Source organism: Cetorhinus maximus, chromosome 22 (genome assembly GCF_964194155.1).
Source record: "Cetorhinus maximus chromosome 22, sCetMax3.hap1.1, whole genome shotgun sequence".
In the NCBI taxonomy this organism is placed as follows: domain Eukaryota; kingdom Metazoa; phylum Chordata; class Chondrichthyes; order Lamniformes; family Cetorhinidae; genus Cetorhinus; species Cetorhinus maximus.
This window is the reverse complement of record NC_135900.1, coordinates 19,314,261-19,326,541: the sequence shown is the minus strand read 5'-3', so window position 1 is coordinate 19,326,541 and position 12,281 is coordinate 19,314,261. Positions and strand designations below refer to the sequence as shown.

At 40.3% G+C, this 12,281-nt stretch overlaps 1 long non-coding RNA gene across 1 annotated transcript; it reads left to right on the top strand.

Annotated features, from left to right (window-relative positions):
• The first annotated feature begins 227 nt into the window (after nucleotides 1-227).
• On the top strand, nucleotides 228-5,958 carry LOC144696349 (uncharacterized). The gene is made up of 3 exons (XR_013580149.1): nucleotides 228-393; nucleotides 4,145-4,249; nucleotides 4,749-5,958. It is a non-coding gene; the product is annotated as an uncharacterized LOC144696349 (long non-coding RNA).
• The last annotated feature ends 6,323 nt before the right edge of the window (nucleotides 5,959-12,281 follow it).

Sequence of the window (12,281 nt, the reverse complement as noted above, 5' to 3'; positions counted from 1 at the left end):
GTGACTGCGAATGTGGAGGTCAGATTTTCTAAAATGACTTGAGGGATTGTGTATTGCAAGTGATTTCTATCACATGCCACCAGTGTTACACAGTGAAAATCTCTCCATGGAGAGTAATTGCATATTGGAACACTTCAAGACAGTACAAGAATTACACAGACAGCTTCTGAAGCCAGCCTTAAAAGAAAGCAAATATAATCATTTATTTTCATACACCTCTTGACTTTTTTTTTTCAATTTTATTTTACAGAATGTTTCTTTCAGTTCTGACCCCTTCTACCTGCAGGTTCTTTAAACATTGGCTGACAGTAAATGCGAGTAGGAATATTTCTGAAATAGCTCGACAACCATGGTCTGGAAAAGAATAAGACAAAACATAAAAATCATCTCAAGGTATACATATATAAATATATTTATTTTCTTAACCAGATATTGATTGGCACTGTTGTTCTTGATCAAGATATAACTAAAACCTGGAGCGTTAAGTTAGTTGCTCCCGATAAGAAAATTAGTCTCTGAGAAACATTTATTTTAAGTGTACTGTATTATAATCCAATACATAACCCAATAAACTGTTGAAATAAAAATTCTTGAAATATCACAGTCATAATCAGCAGAAAATTGTCTTCAGCACTCAATCTCTTAATTATCAACTCAACTTCAATTATTTACTCGGTGTACCTGAACACATGATGACAATAAAAGCCCCAAAATTACTGTGTATGTAGTGCACAGATCTTTCCTGACATTGCTCATGGCAAGTCAGAAGGTATACTTAAATGGATGTTATAGCAAGTAATGTAGCATGCAGCACACAATGCATTGTATTGTATTGGATCTACTATAGTATTGTCCAAGGACAAGATTTGCATTTCTCTTCCTATAATTGCCTCTCTGCTTCTTCACCACTTTAATTCTTTGAGTCCCCCTGTGCCTTTATATTTACATCCATTCCTTTCACAGTCTCACTCACTGTGCGTCTGTTATTGTCATACCTTATTGTGCTGTCTGTATTTATTTTTGTGTCCAGCTTTTTGTAGCTGCCTCTTTCTCTCTTGTCTGGTATGTTTTTAGCATTTCTGTATGGTCCTCACACATATTAACTTACTGGTTTATTCACTTTGTGGTTCCCAATTTTTTCATTGGCTGAGTAATTCACTAATCTGCCAGGCAACATGTACTGGTTGAAGGTGGGTACTGCGATCAGTAGAGGGGACAGAGAAAGGGTTTCAGAAAAGTGCTATAACATGCATTATTTCCTGTACTAAGTTTGTCAAGTAATGAGATGTTCAAGATGGTGGCTAAAAGGATGTCCAGGACTTGTTTGGTGCAATCTCATTCCCCTTCTCTTTATATTGGAAGCTTCAGTAACCCATCATTGTTCATTGGTTATTTTCACACTTCCTTTGCCTGCTTCCAAGTGGTAATACCCCACCTTTTTAGTTGTGAATTGTCATTGTTTTATATATATATAATATTTGGTCAATAAGATGCAAAAATGCTACAAAATTTTGTATACAGGAGAAAAGCAGAACTTCTGAAATCTGATGCCTAAATTTAACAGTTAAGACATGACTTTCAGTTGAATCTGCAGTGATATCCTTGTATTACCTATATGTAGCACAAATGAGATATGTGGATTCCGTTTGCTTGAGGGTCTCCGTTGGGGTTTATTTACAGCAAATCAGTACAAGCAGTAGACTCTATTTGTCCCAAGAGCAATCTGTGAGCACATCCTGTTGTCTAGGGTACACTACAGTGCAGAGAGAGGCCATCACTCTTGGTCACTTGATGACATCCAGGTACCTGGTTCATTTGCATGTTGAGCTTCTTAAAGGGACATCACTCGTAAAGCAATATTACAACAGTATCCAAATAATTTGGGAGAACACAGGCAACCAGTGAGCACTGACAATGCAATTCACAAAGCCCAGGCAATTCAATTTATTTGTATTTATACCTCTTATATCAGGGTGATTGTAAAATCATTGTTGTTGGCTCCTAGCATCAGTTCCACTTTCTATTGGATATAGACGCAGCCACTCATTCAGGCCATGTGAATCTTTGCCATTCTGTGCAACTCAGTGCTGATCTTCAACCCTACATATAATTGATCACTAAGACAACTTATTTCCACCTCTGCAACATTGCCAAACTCCCCAAAATCTCAATCCTACTGCTTCCAAAATGTTGATCCATGTTTTTGTCATCTCTAGATTTGAGTTAGCTAATGTCCTCCTTGCTGATCCCATGCTGTCCTTAAACTCCAAACTTTAGCTACCCAAATCCTGTTTCACGCTAAGTCCCATTTGTCCATTACTCTCAATTTCATATACTAACATTGGCTACCTGTCCTCTAATACGTGAAATTTAAAATCCTTGTCTTCATCTTCAAATCCCTCCACTTCATCTACCTGTGCAACTTATTGCAGCCCTATACCCTATACTGCACCCTATTGTATTCTGATTTTGGCCTTTTTTGTACCTCATTGCCCTTTGTGAAAGAACCTTCAGTCACCTAAGCACTGCTCTCTGGAACTCTTTCTCTAAATTTCACCATACTACTTATTACTAAAGTCATCTCAATTCCCATTTTTGATCAAACTTTCAATCACATCTCTCACTCCCTCTATAGCTCAGTGAATACTCTTTTTAAATCTGCTTTATTACTTTTTGTCCCCTATCCGTAAAATACATTGGGTTGGTTCCCATACCTTGGGTTGTTTCCACATTAATTGTACTACTTAATGAAAATTGTTTTGTTTCATTGGATGGCCCTGGTTGAACCTCTTAGGCCTAGTGGTTTGCAGAGAGCTAGGGCTGAACCTTCTGGCTGACGGGCGGGTGGCGGAGCCTGCCCATCAACACTTATAATGTCGCGTGAGCGTCCCGACGTCAGCGCACGGCAACGTGATACTTAGGTCGGCGGGTGCACTATGCAGCGCGACGCGAGCCCACCATTAATTAAAGGCCTTGTTAAGGCCATTAACTCACCAATCAACAAGGATTTTGAGGGGCCCGTGCGAACTTCAGGTCGGCGCATGGGCCCAATGGGCAGGCGGGTAAGTGATTTTTTTACAAACCTCATCCAGTGGCGGGATGAGGTTTGATATCGGAATTATAAAATTGTAATAAAGTTTTTGTGATTTTTCATTAACATGTCCCATCTTGGGTGACATTTTCAAATGAGGGGGACATGATAATGATTTTTTTATTTTTCTATTTTTAATGTTTCACTGCCTTTCAGCGATCTCTCTGAGACAGCACTTTGCCTCAGGGAGATGTGAGCTCTTTCATGCACATGCGCGAAAGAGCGCACTCTGGCAGTTAGGGAATCCCCCCCGCCCGCACAGGAAGAGCATAGCGCTTCCCGTCGGGTGGCTTGCAATTAAGGCCCGCCCACTTAAACTGGCGGCAGGGCCCGTTTTGATCGGCTGCCCGCCCGCCCATCAAGGGCAAAATTCTGCCCCTAGTCTTTCCTTGATATGTCAGCACTTATAACAGTTGACTGTGGTACTTCCCTTATTTGAATCCATTTCTACTTATTTCATTGTAGCCAGTGTACCTCTTGCAACGGCTTCTCCACCAAGCTCCACATGGTCTGCTCAAGAATGCCCCAAGATTCCATCCTTGACCCTTTTTACTCATTCTTTACATGCTGACAACAACCAGCTCTATCTTTCTTGAACCATTGCTCTGCTGTCTGACTGTGTCTGATACCAAGTCATAGATGAATTAGAACTTTGTCCAACTTATTAGCAAGACCATAACAAGCCCCTCCAAAATGCATGCTCGGCTTTAACATGACAGAGCACAAAATTGGTTTTGTGATGGACCCTGAAGACCCTGAACTAAACTTCAACCCACTTTTCTGAACCATCATTAAGATATATTTTTACCAGTGTAATAATATTCACTTCAACTCTGATCTCTATACCACCACCATTGAAACACACAATCAGGCCTTTGTCAGCTCTAGGCTCCACTTCTTCAATGTTCATTTCACTGGCCTCCTGACTACACCCTACAAAAATACACTGCATTCAACTCATTGCATCCTTCCCTCCACAGTGTCATTGTATTATTACCAATCTTTACCAATGTAATAAATTAGAATCTTCATTTTTGTTTATAAATCTCCCAGTGGTTTCACCATTCCGCTTCTGCAGCCTCCTCCAGTCCTATCTGCTAATGCCTGCTCTTCCAACTCGGTTGTTATCTGCTGATTCTGATCATTTGAGACAACTAGGTAAGTGTGATAATTTGCATGTGTAATGTTTTGCAACCGTGACATATGCATTCACATGGACAATAGATGCACACTTGGTGTAAGTTTTTTTTTTGTCTGGAAATGAGTTAAAAGCTTTGATTCAACAATATACTTCCCTTAACATTCACAAGTCGGTCCAGATTTAGTCTGACAATTTAAGGAAATCCTTTCACTGAATTCTAGTCTTAAGGGTAACTTTAAGTAATGGTTTGTTCTGTAGCAATTCAGGAACCTTCATTATGTTCTATTGGTAATGTTTCTGTTTTTCTGTCACACTATTAGAACAGGGCTAGTTTAGGTATTACAAAGCAGAATTGCCTTAAATAAACTGAATTGTGCAATATTCACGAGTGATGTGTTGTATACTTAAACTCCAGAATATTCACTCAGGAATCTGAAATACTCATTGCCTCTGACTATACGATTTTAGCCGAGCAGAATGTAAAATGAGTAACCATGTTGTCATTGGTTCATTTAGAAAACCCGTTATTCCACAAGAATCATCTTTTGAGCAAATCAATTATCGTTGCTTGTGTAATATTCAAGAATATTTACATGGATATCCACATTCTGTAGTATAAAGAAGATTTATACAGAATAGAATATCTGCAGTCCTTTGTAAACAGAAGAAGAGTTGTCTACCTGAAGCTAACTTACCTCACACAACAGACTTCAGAAACACAGGCAGAATTGAGAACCTCTATTCCTAAACCTTAAATTCGTAGGTCAAAAATAATGGGCTAGATTTTACTGTCAAAATATCAGTGAGGCTAATGGTGCTTTTTATTATTTAAGTATAAATCGTACAGCAAGTTCAGGTGAAGAGTAGATGTGTGGTTAAGTGTCAATCTTAAAAAGTTGCTGTCTAAGTTACGCCACTTCACAATCAGCTTCACAAAAATGGCATCTTGCTGACTGTTTCACCATTAACCAGCATTGAATGTGATAACGTTGCTGTATTTGCATGATAAATACAAAATAAATGCATCACAAACAGCTAAGTGTTGTCATTGCATGAACACCCTTTCAATCATTTAATATTTGTACATTATTGTCAATATCAACCTCTCTGATATTGAAAATTAAGAAGTGTGAAGTCTCAATCTTCTAGGTATTAATTTTTGCTAGAGATTTTTAAAATGTCAAGTTTAATTTTTTTTTAAATGTTTAATGTTTCCTGTCTTTTTTCTCTCCATCCAATGTTTTTTCCCTAAGTTTATTTGTTTTTTTTGTACCTGATTTGACATTGAATTCACCCATTCTAAATTATACTTGCTTCTGAGTCCCTGCGCTGCTAATTTCACAATCCTTCATCTGATTGGTTGAGGAGACACACAGTGCGTTGCTCTGTTGACTCAGGTGCCAGCTGTCCAATTTCAATTGCTGTGCCATTATCATCCGGCACTTCCAGCAACTTGTGATGCAAAAAATATTCAAACCTAAATGTGCACGAACAAGCCTAACTAATGGCAGATGCCATTAGATGTCCTAGCACAGCAGAATCTGGACCATTGAAGATAAAACAAAGTGTCATTTAATTAGCCCTGCTACACTAGTTATCTTGCTTTGAATAAAACTGATTGATAAATGGAAAAATGATCCTGGTGGCTCAAAGAGATTTAATGTTGTATCAATTAGATATCTGAATGTATTTTGCCTCAATAAAGACTTTGTTATATTTTAATCAATTTTCAAAGAATTAGCCGGAGGCAGTCATTTATTTGCAGATTTTAATTTGAAGGCAGACAGATATGTAATTATTATCTTCTTGAGAAATTAATAAGTACTCCTTATGCTCTTGGGAAATTGATTATGTTTATGATTTCTTTATGGCAGCTAGAATTCAACAGTAAATAGAAGTATCGCCATCAGATAAAGTGCAGGCAATTCTGTAAGTTTTCATCATCAAACACTTCAGGAAGAACATGTTATACACTGGTAACTTCTGATCATAATACTGCTACAAGAAGATTTGGGGTGGATGTTTATTTTGAATGATATAAATTATTTTCAGAGCTAGTCTTCACAGTCAGAAGAAAATCTTACTTGCTAATGCGTTGATTCAGTGTAATATAATAGAAGTTCCTCCATCTGACTTGATTTTCTTCTCTGCGTTTCCTAATTATAGCCTCCTGATGCTCCCATTCTTTCCTCCCTCTTTCTTGGATCTCCTCCTCAAACTGAGTGAGCTGTGGAAATGTGGATCATTAATCTTTAGTGGTAGCTGAGATAAGGTGTGACCATATTTCACCTGACAGCTCTACAACTGATAAATTGCTACTGTGGCAATGATTTATTAGCTAGAGTCCGAACCATGTCTCAGTACAGTCCTATACATCAGAGAATACTACTGTGCAACAAAGTGCATTATCCAGAAGCACAGGAGCATCAGAGAGGGACATCAGAAATATGCACCTGCATCTTGTTAATTGCCCTATTAAATGTAAGTAACTTTTTAGTCCAGAGTTTTAGCATCCTTTGGTTTCAGTTGAATAGTACACATATAAGCCATGACACCATTTAATCATTCTGCTATTTTTAAAAAAATAAAAACTTCCTTTCCAGTGGGTAACCTAAAAACAATCCTCTGCAAAATCTAGCAAAGGACTTAAATAGCTCATCTCCTGAAATATGTAAATAACTATGCATTTGCAAAATAAAGTGCACTGGTTGAATTAATACTAATCATTTGCCATTTATGTCTACAGTACTAGGAGTGGAAGAAAAAAAGAAGCTTGTTCAAGGATGTAAACAGCTCTAAATTGGAACAAGAGCAATTTATCTGAATCAATGTGAACCTACAAAAGAATGTAATGAGAAAAAACAACCAGTCAGCAAGCCCCACTCCTTCCACAATTATCCCTCACAAAGTCTCCGGAAAGGGAAGTTTAGAAATATGTATCCTGATTCCCAACAATGATCATGTAAATCTCTAGAATCTTCATGCATCTTCACAGTTCCATTATAGAATAATGACCTCCTACTCTCTATTCCAATTCCTCTGGCTCAGGCAGCCAAGGACCATTGTGTCCCCCATTATGTGTTGGTCCTGATGCCTGTTCTCTTTTCAGCTAGAAGAAGTTAATCAACTACATTTTCAATTTCTATCTATCTTTCACCTCTGAACTCTTTTCTTGCTTTTCTGACCCTTTCTCCCCAAGACTGACAATGGATTTTCCATTGATATCTATTACAACCCCACAGCAAAACTTACAAAAGTACAAAGTTTATGTTTTCTTTCAGACTTTTTCCTGAAAGGATTTCATTTCCGCCTCTTAGTTTTTTTTCTCCATTGTAAGTACCTAGATGATGCCCTCTTGTGCGGCAGAGCTTTTGAAATGTCTTCTTTATTGTGCCATGAAATATTGTCCCTCTGTGGGCAATAAAACAATACCTCTCATTTCCTGGTCTTCACCCTGATTCATTCTCTTTACTCTGTCAACCACAATAGTCCCTCTTGTCCTCACTTTGGAACAAGAAATAACATTTGAGCTACCAATCCATTTTTCCAATAAAATGTGAATGACTGTCTTCCATTTCATTGACCTTTACAACAATCAGACCCTCTGACATTTTTTTCGCTATCTCAAATAGGATTTCACCCCTAAAACATATCTTTCTGTCCCATTCCGTGACTGATTTCCAAAAGTCTGAATACTAATATTCATTCTTCGATCAAACCCATTTTTAACAGGTCTTTGACACGCAACCATCTATCCATTTCTTTTTTTCCACATCATCCGGAGGCCTAAACATGGGAACCAAGATTCTGATATTCTGGCAAGGCATAAGCCCTGTGAACCTATTGGGAGCTAAGTGGGCTAAGTGTGATTGAGAGAGGATATGATAGACTTACGGAGAGGGATGAGAGAGAACTGAAACCCCAATTCTCTTTTCTCACTTAGTCCGTAATTAGTGTGCTTTTGAAAAGGAAGATATGTGTGTTTCTTACCCCTGAGTGTGTGGTCAATTTGGAAAATCAACAGCAAGCTTTTGTGGGTTTAAATAACTAGGATTATTTATTCAGGCATTTGCCCCAAAAGTCTAACGCTTCATCACTCACATGGCACAAACACAAGCACATATACACACACACACACACATTCAAGATAAAATAGAGTGTTAGAACACAGTGCACTTCTACCAATTACAAACAGAGGAACAGTTGCAGTCCACAAACGATAAAATGTGTGAATTCCATAGATGGTTTTGCCTTTGTCCATTCAAGGAGCACCACCCCCACCCCATCGGCCCCAAGGTCAATCAACAAGGAACTTTCTGGAGACTTGAGGTAGTCTGTGTGGAAGATGCCAAAGTCACCTGATCCTTTGGCAGCCATCATATCCACCTTTTAGTGTCCATTTGTAAAAGAAAAAGGCTGTTCCAGAATGTTCTATATGGGCATAAAGTTATGAGTAGGTCGTGCATCTAATGACCATGACAATAGTTTGTCCTATTCAAGGGAAACCCTAAATTTTACGAAGTAGGAAGGTTGTAGAAAGCCCATCCTAACTAATGTACAGCCAAGCAAATATTGAGTTTAAACCAGAATGACACCACAAATCCTAAATTGTGCTATATACACTCTAGGATCTGTCAATGTAACTTCAACTACTATTAAACAGGGCTAAATTATACCAGGGATTTCCAAAAGGGTCAGCATTGAGCCAATAGAGTAAGGAAATGCACCAGCACACCTATGGGATAGATCTCAGGACTCAATTTTGCTGCCTTGATTTTCATACATTTCACCGATCTTGAATACTGTATTCACTCCCCCATGGTGCAATCTCCTCCATACCAGGAGACCAAATGAAGACTGGGTCACTATTTAAATAATTATTTGCACTTTATCTGTCAGCACGATCCTGACCTCCCTGTGGCTCTATCTATCCTCTTCCTGATCCATCCACCCATACTGCCATTCATTCGCTGATCTAATGATAATTTGTAGGATTCTAAAATAAAACTTTTCAAATAAAATGGCAACCTAAAAGTGGGTCTCACTTGGTTGCAGCATCTGTCGCTGAATTTAAAATATCACAGTAACAATGCTGACATTCAATCCAACTATACACTGTGGAAAAATAATGTCTTGTTTCAATCAAATCCAATCAAAATTATATCCATTAGCCATCTTCTGTAGCCCATCCCAGTGAAGTGCTCATCTGAGTCCCCTGCAGCAGAACATTTGTGCTACCTTGACTGCAGGCCACTCATGACCACATGCAGATCCACATCTAAGCTATTGTCTAAATTACGTGGTGTGTCAGTATCTAAGCTGGTTGCTGCAAGTGTGAGAGCAAGTGACTGTGTTTCTTCTTCATTACTGTCTTCCTACTCCTCCACCTCTGGCTCTTCCACCACTGTCTGACCAAGTTCCAGTTCTTGGCGATCTGAAAGGATAAAGGTACAATAGCTGGGTTCTGGTGAGGGGAGGCAGGGTTAGGGGGCAGGCAAGAGGTGTTTGCTTATACCATCTGAAGCTTGTAAATCAGATGGGATTGTGGGGTGGGAGGAAGTGAAACTTGAGAAGGAGGATTAGATATAAGGATACCACCATCTTTGTTGGTTTCAGCCCCACCACTGCTTACAGCTTTAACAATACTCTCATTTCCTGCGAGAGCATAAACAAGTGCAGCTCTGCTTACCCTATCCAGTTAGGTGTTGCTGCTTCCAGTTGTGCACCTTGTCCTGCAAGAGAGAGGGAAGTGTCTTAGTGCATATGGTACATTGTGTTTGGGTGATATGCGTGTCATGGTTGAATTGTTGGCAATGTGATATTTGGGTGTGAGGGTGAGGTGAAACTATAAATGTGAAGTAGGAGGTATAATTGATAGACATTGTTGATAGATGAGTGATAGGGACGTGGTGCATAGAGCAGTATGCGGGGATATTGGTGCAATTGGTGCGATGTGGCAAATGAAGATGCATTCACTGATCTTCACCACTCGCGAGGTTATTGAATTTTTGGCGCCACTGCATCCATATCCTCTGGGCATTGACTCCTGCAATTGACCGCCATGGCTATCTGTTGTCTCGAGAGCTGTGGATAGATCACATCTCTTCTGTTCTCCATTTCATCCACCAAGGCATCTTGTGGAGTGTCAGAGAACCTTGGAGCATACTCTCTCCACTGTTGCACCATAATTCACTTTCCCTCCAATTTTTCCTCAAACAGTTGCATCATCTGTTCCAACCACAGTGCACCTCTCCTTTAAGAGGGTAGACATGGGCTTCCAATTTTGGCTCCTCTTTTGCTCACATTAGCCATTGGGCTGGATTTTGCATTCGCAAATCAAGCGGGTCGCAGTTCCCACCACCCACCCAACCCCGCGCAAACGTAAAGTAGGGTGGAGCAGGCTCAAAGGGCCGAATGACCTACTCCTGCTCCTATTTTCTATGTTTTTTTCTATCTATGATGATTTCAGGTCAGCAATATGACATCATCACTCCAGTCTCCCAGACTACAGAAGGCGAGTAGGCACAGAAATTGGCAGCCCACCCGCCATTTTGAAATGACTAATTAAACAAGCTATTAATCATCTTAACCCAATCTTCCACAACTTTTTGTAGCCGGATGCATTTTTTTGGCTATCGGAAGTGAAAAAGTTCGGGAGCGTTTTACACCAGCTATGATGAGGCAGCACAAGGGCGGAAGAAAAGGCCTGCCACTGGGACCATGGCTGAATCACAGAATCACACAGTGCAGAAGAGGCCCTTCGGCCCATCGAGTCTGCACCGACACGTGAGAAACACCTGACCTACCTACCTAATCCCATTTACCAGCACTTGGCCCATAGCCTTGAATGTTATGATGTGCCAAGTGCTCATCCAGGTACTTTTTAAAGGATGTGAGGCAACCCGCCTCCACCACCCTCCCAGGCAGCGCATTCCAGACCGTCACCATCCTCTGGGTAAAAAGGTTTTTCCTCACATCCCCCCATAAATCTCCTGCCCCTCACCTTGAACTTATGCCCCCTTGTGACTGACCCTTCAACTAAGGGGAACAGCTGCTCCCTATCCAGCCTGTCCATACCCCTCATAATCTTGTACACCTCGATCAGGTCGCCCCTCAGTTTTCTCTGCTCCAACGAAAACAACCCAAGTCTATTCAACCTCTCTTCATAACTTAAATGTTTCATCCCAGGCAACATCCTGGTGAATCTCCTCTGCACCCCCTCCAGTGTAATCACATCCTTCCTATAATGTGGCAACCAGAACTGCACACAGTACTCCAGCTGTGGCCTCACTAACTATACAACTCCAACATGACCTCCCTACTTTTGTAATCTATGCCTCGATTGATAAAGGCAAGTGTCCCATATGCCTCTTTCACCACCCACTAACATGCCTCTCTGCCTTCAATGATCTATGGACACACACGCCAAGGTCCCTTTGTTCCTCTGAACTTCCTAGTGTCATGCCGTTCATTGAATACTTGTTAAATTACTCCTTCCAAAGTGTATCACCTCACTCTTTTCAGGGTTAAATTCCATCTGCCACTTACCTGCCCATTTGACCAACCCGTCTATATCTTCCTGTAGCCCAAGACACTCAACCTCACTGTTAACCACCCGGCCAATTTTTGTGTCATCCACAAACTTCCAAATCCTACCCCCCACATAGTCATCTATGTCGTTTATATAAATGACAAATAATAGGGGACCGAGCACAGATCCCTGTGGTATGCCACTGGACATTGGCTTCCAGTCACTAAAGCAGCCTTCTGTCATCACCCTCTGCCTCCTACAACTAAGCCAATTTTGAATCCACCTTATCAAATTACCCTGTATCCCATGTGCATTTGCCTTCTTTATAAGTCTCCCATGTGGGACCTTGTCAAATGCTTTGCTGAAATCCATATAAACTGCATCGACTGCACTACCCTCATCAACACACCTGGTCACCTCAAAAAATTCAATCAAATTTGTTAGGCATGGCCTCCCTCTGACAAAGCCATGCTGACTATCCCTGATCAAACCTTGCCTCTCCAAGTGGAGATAGATAC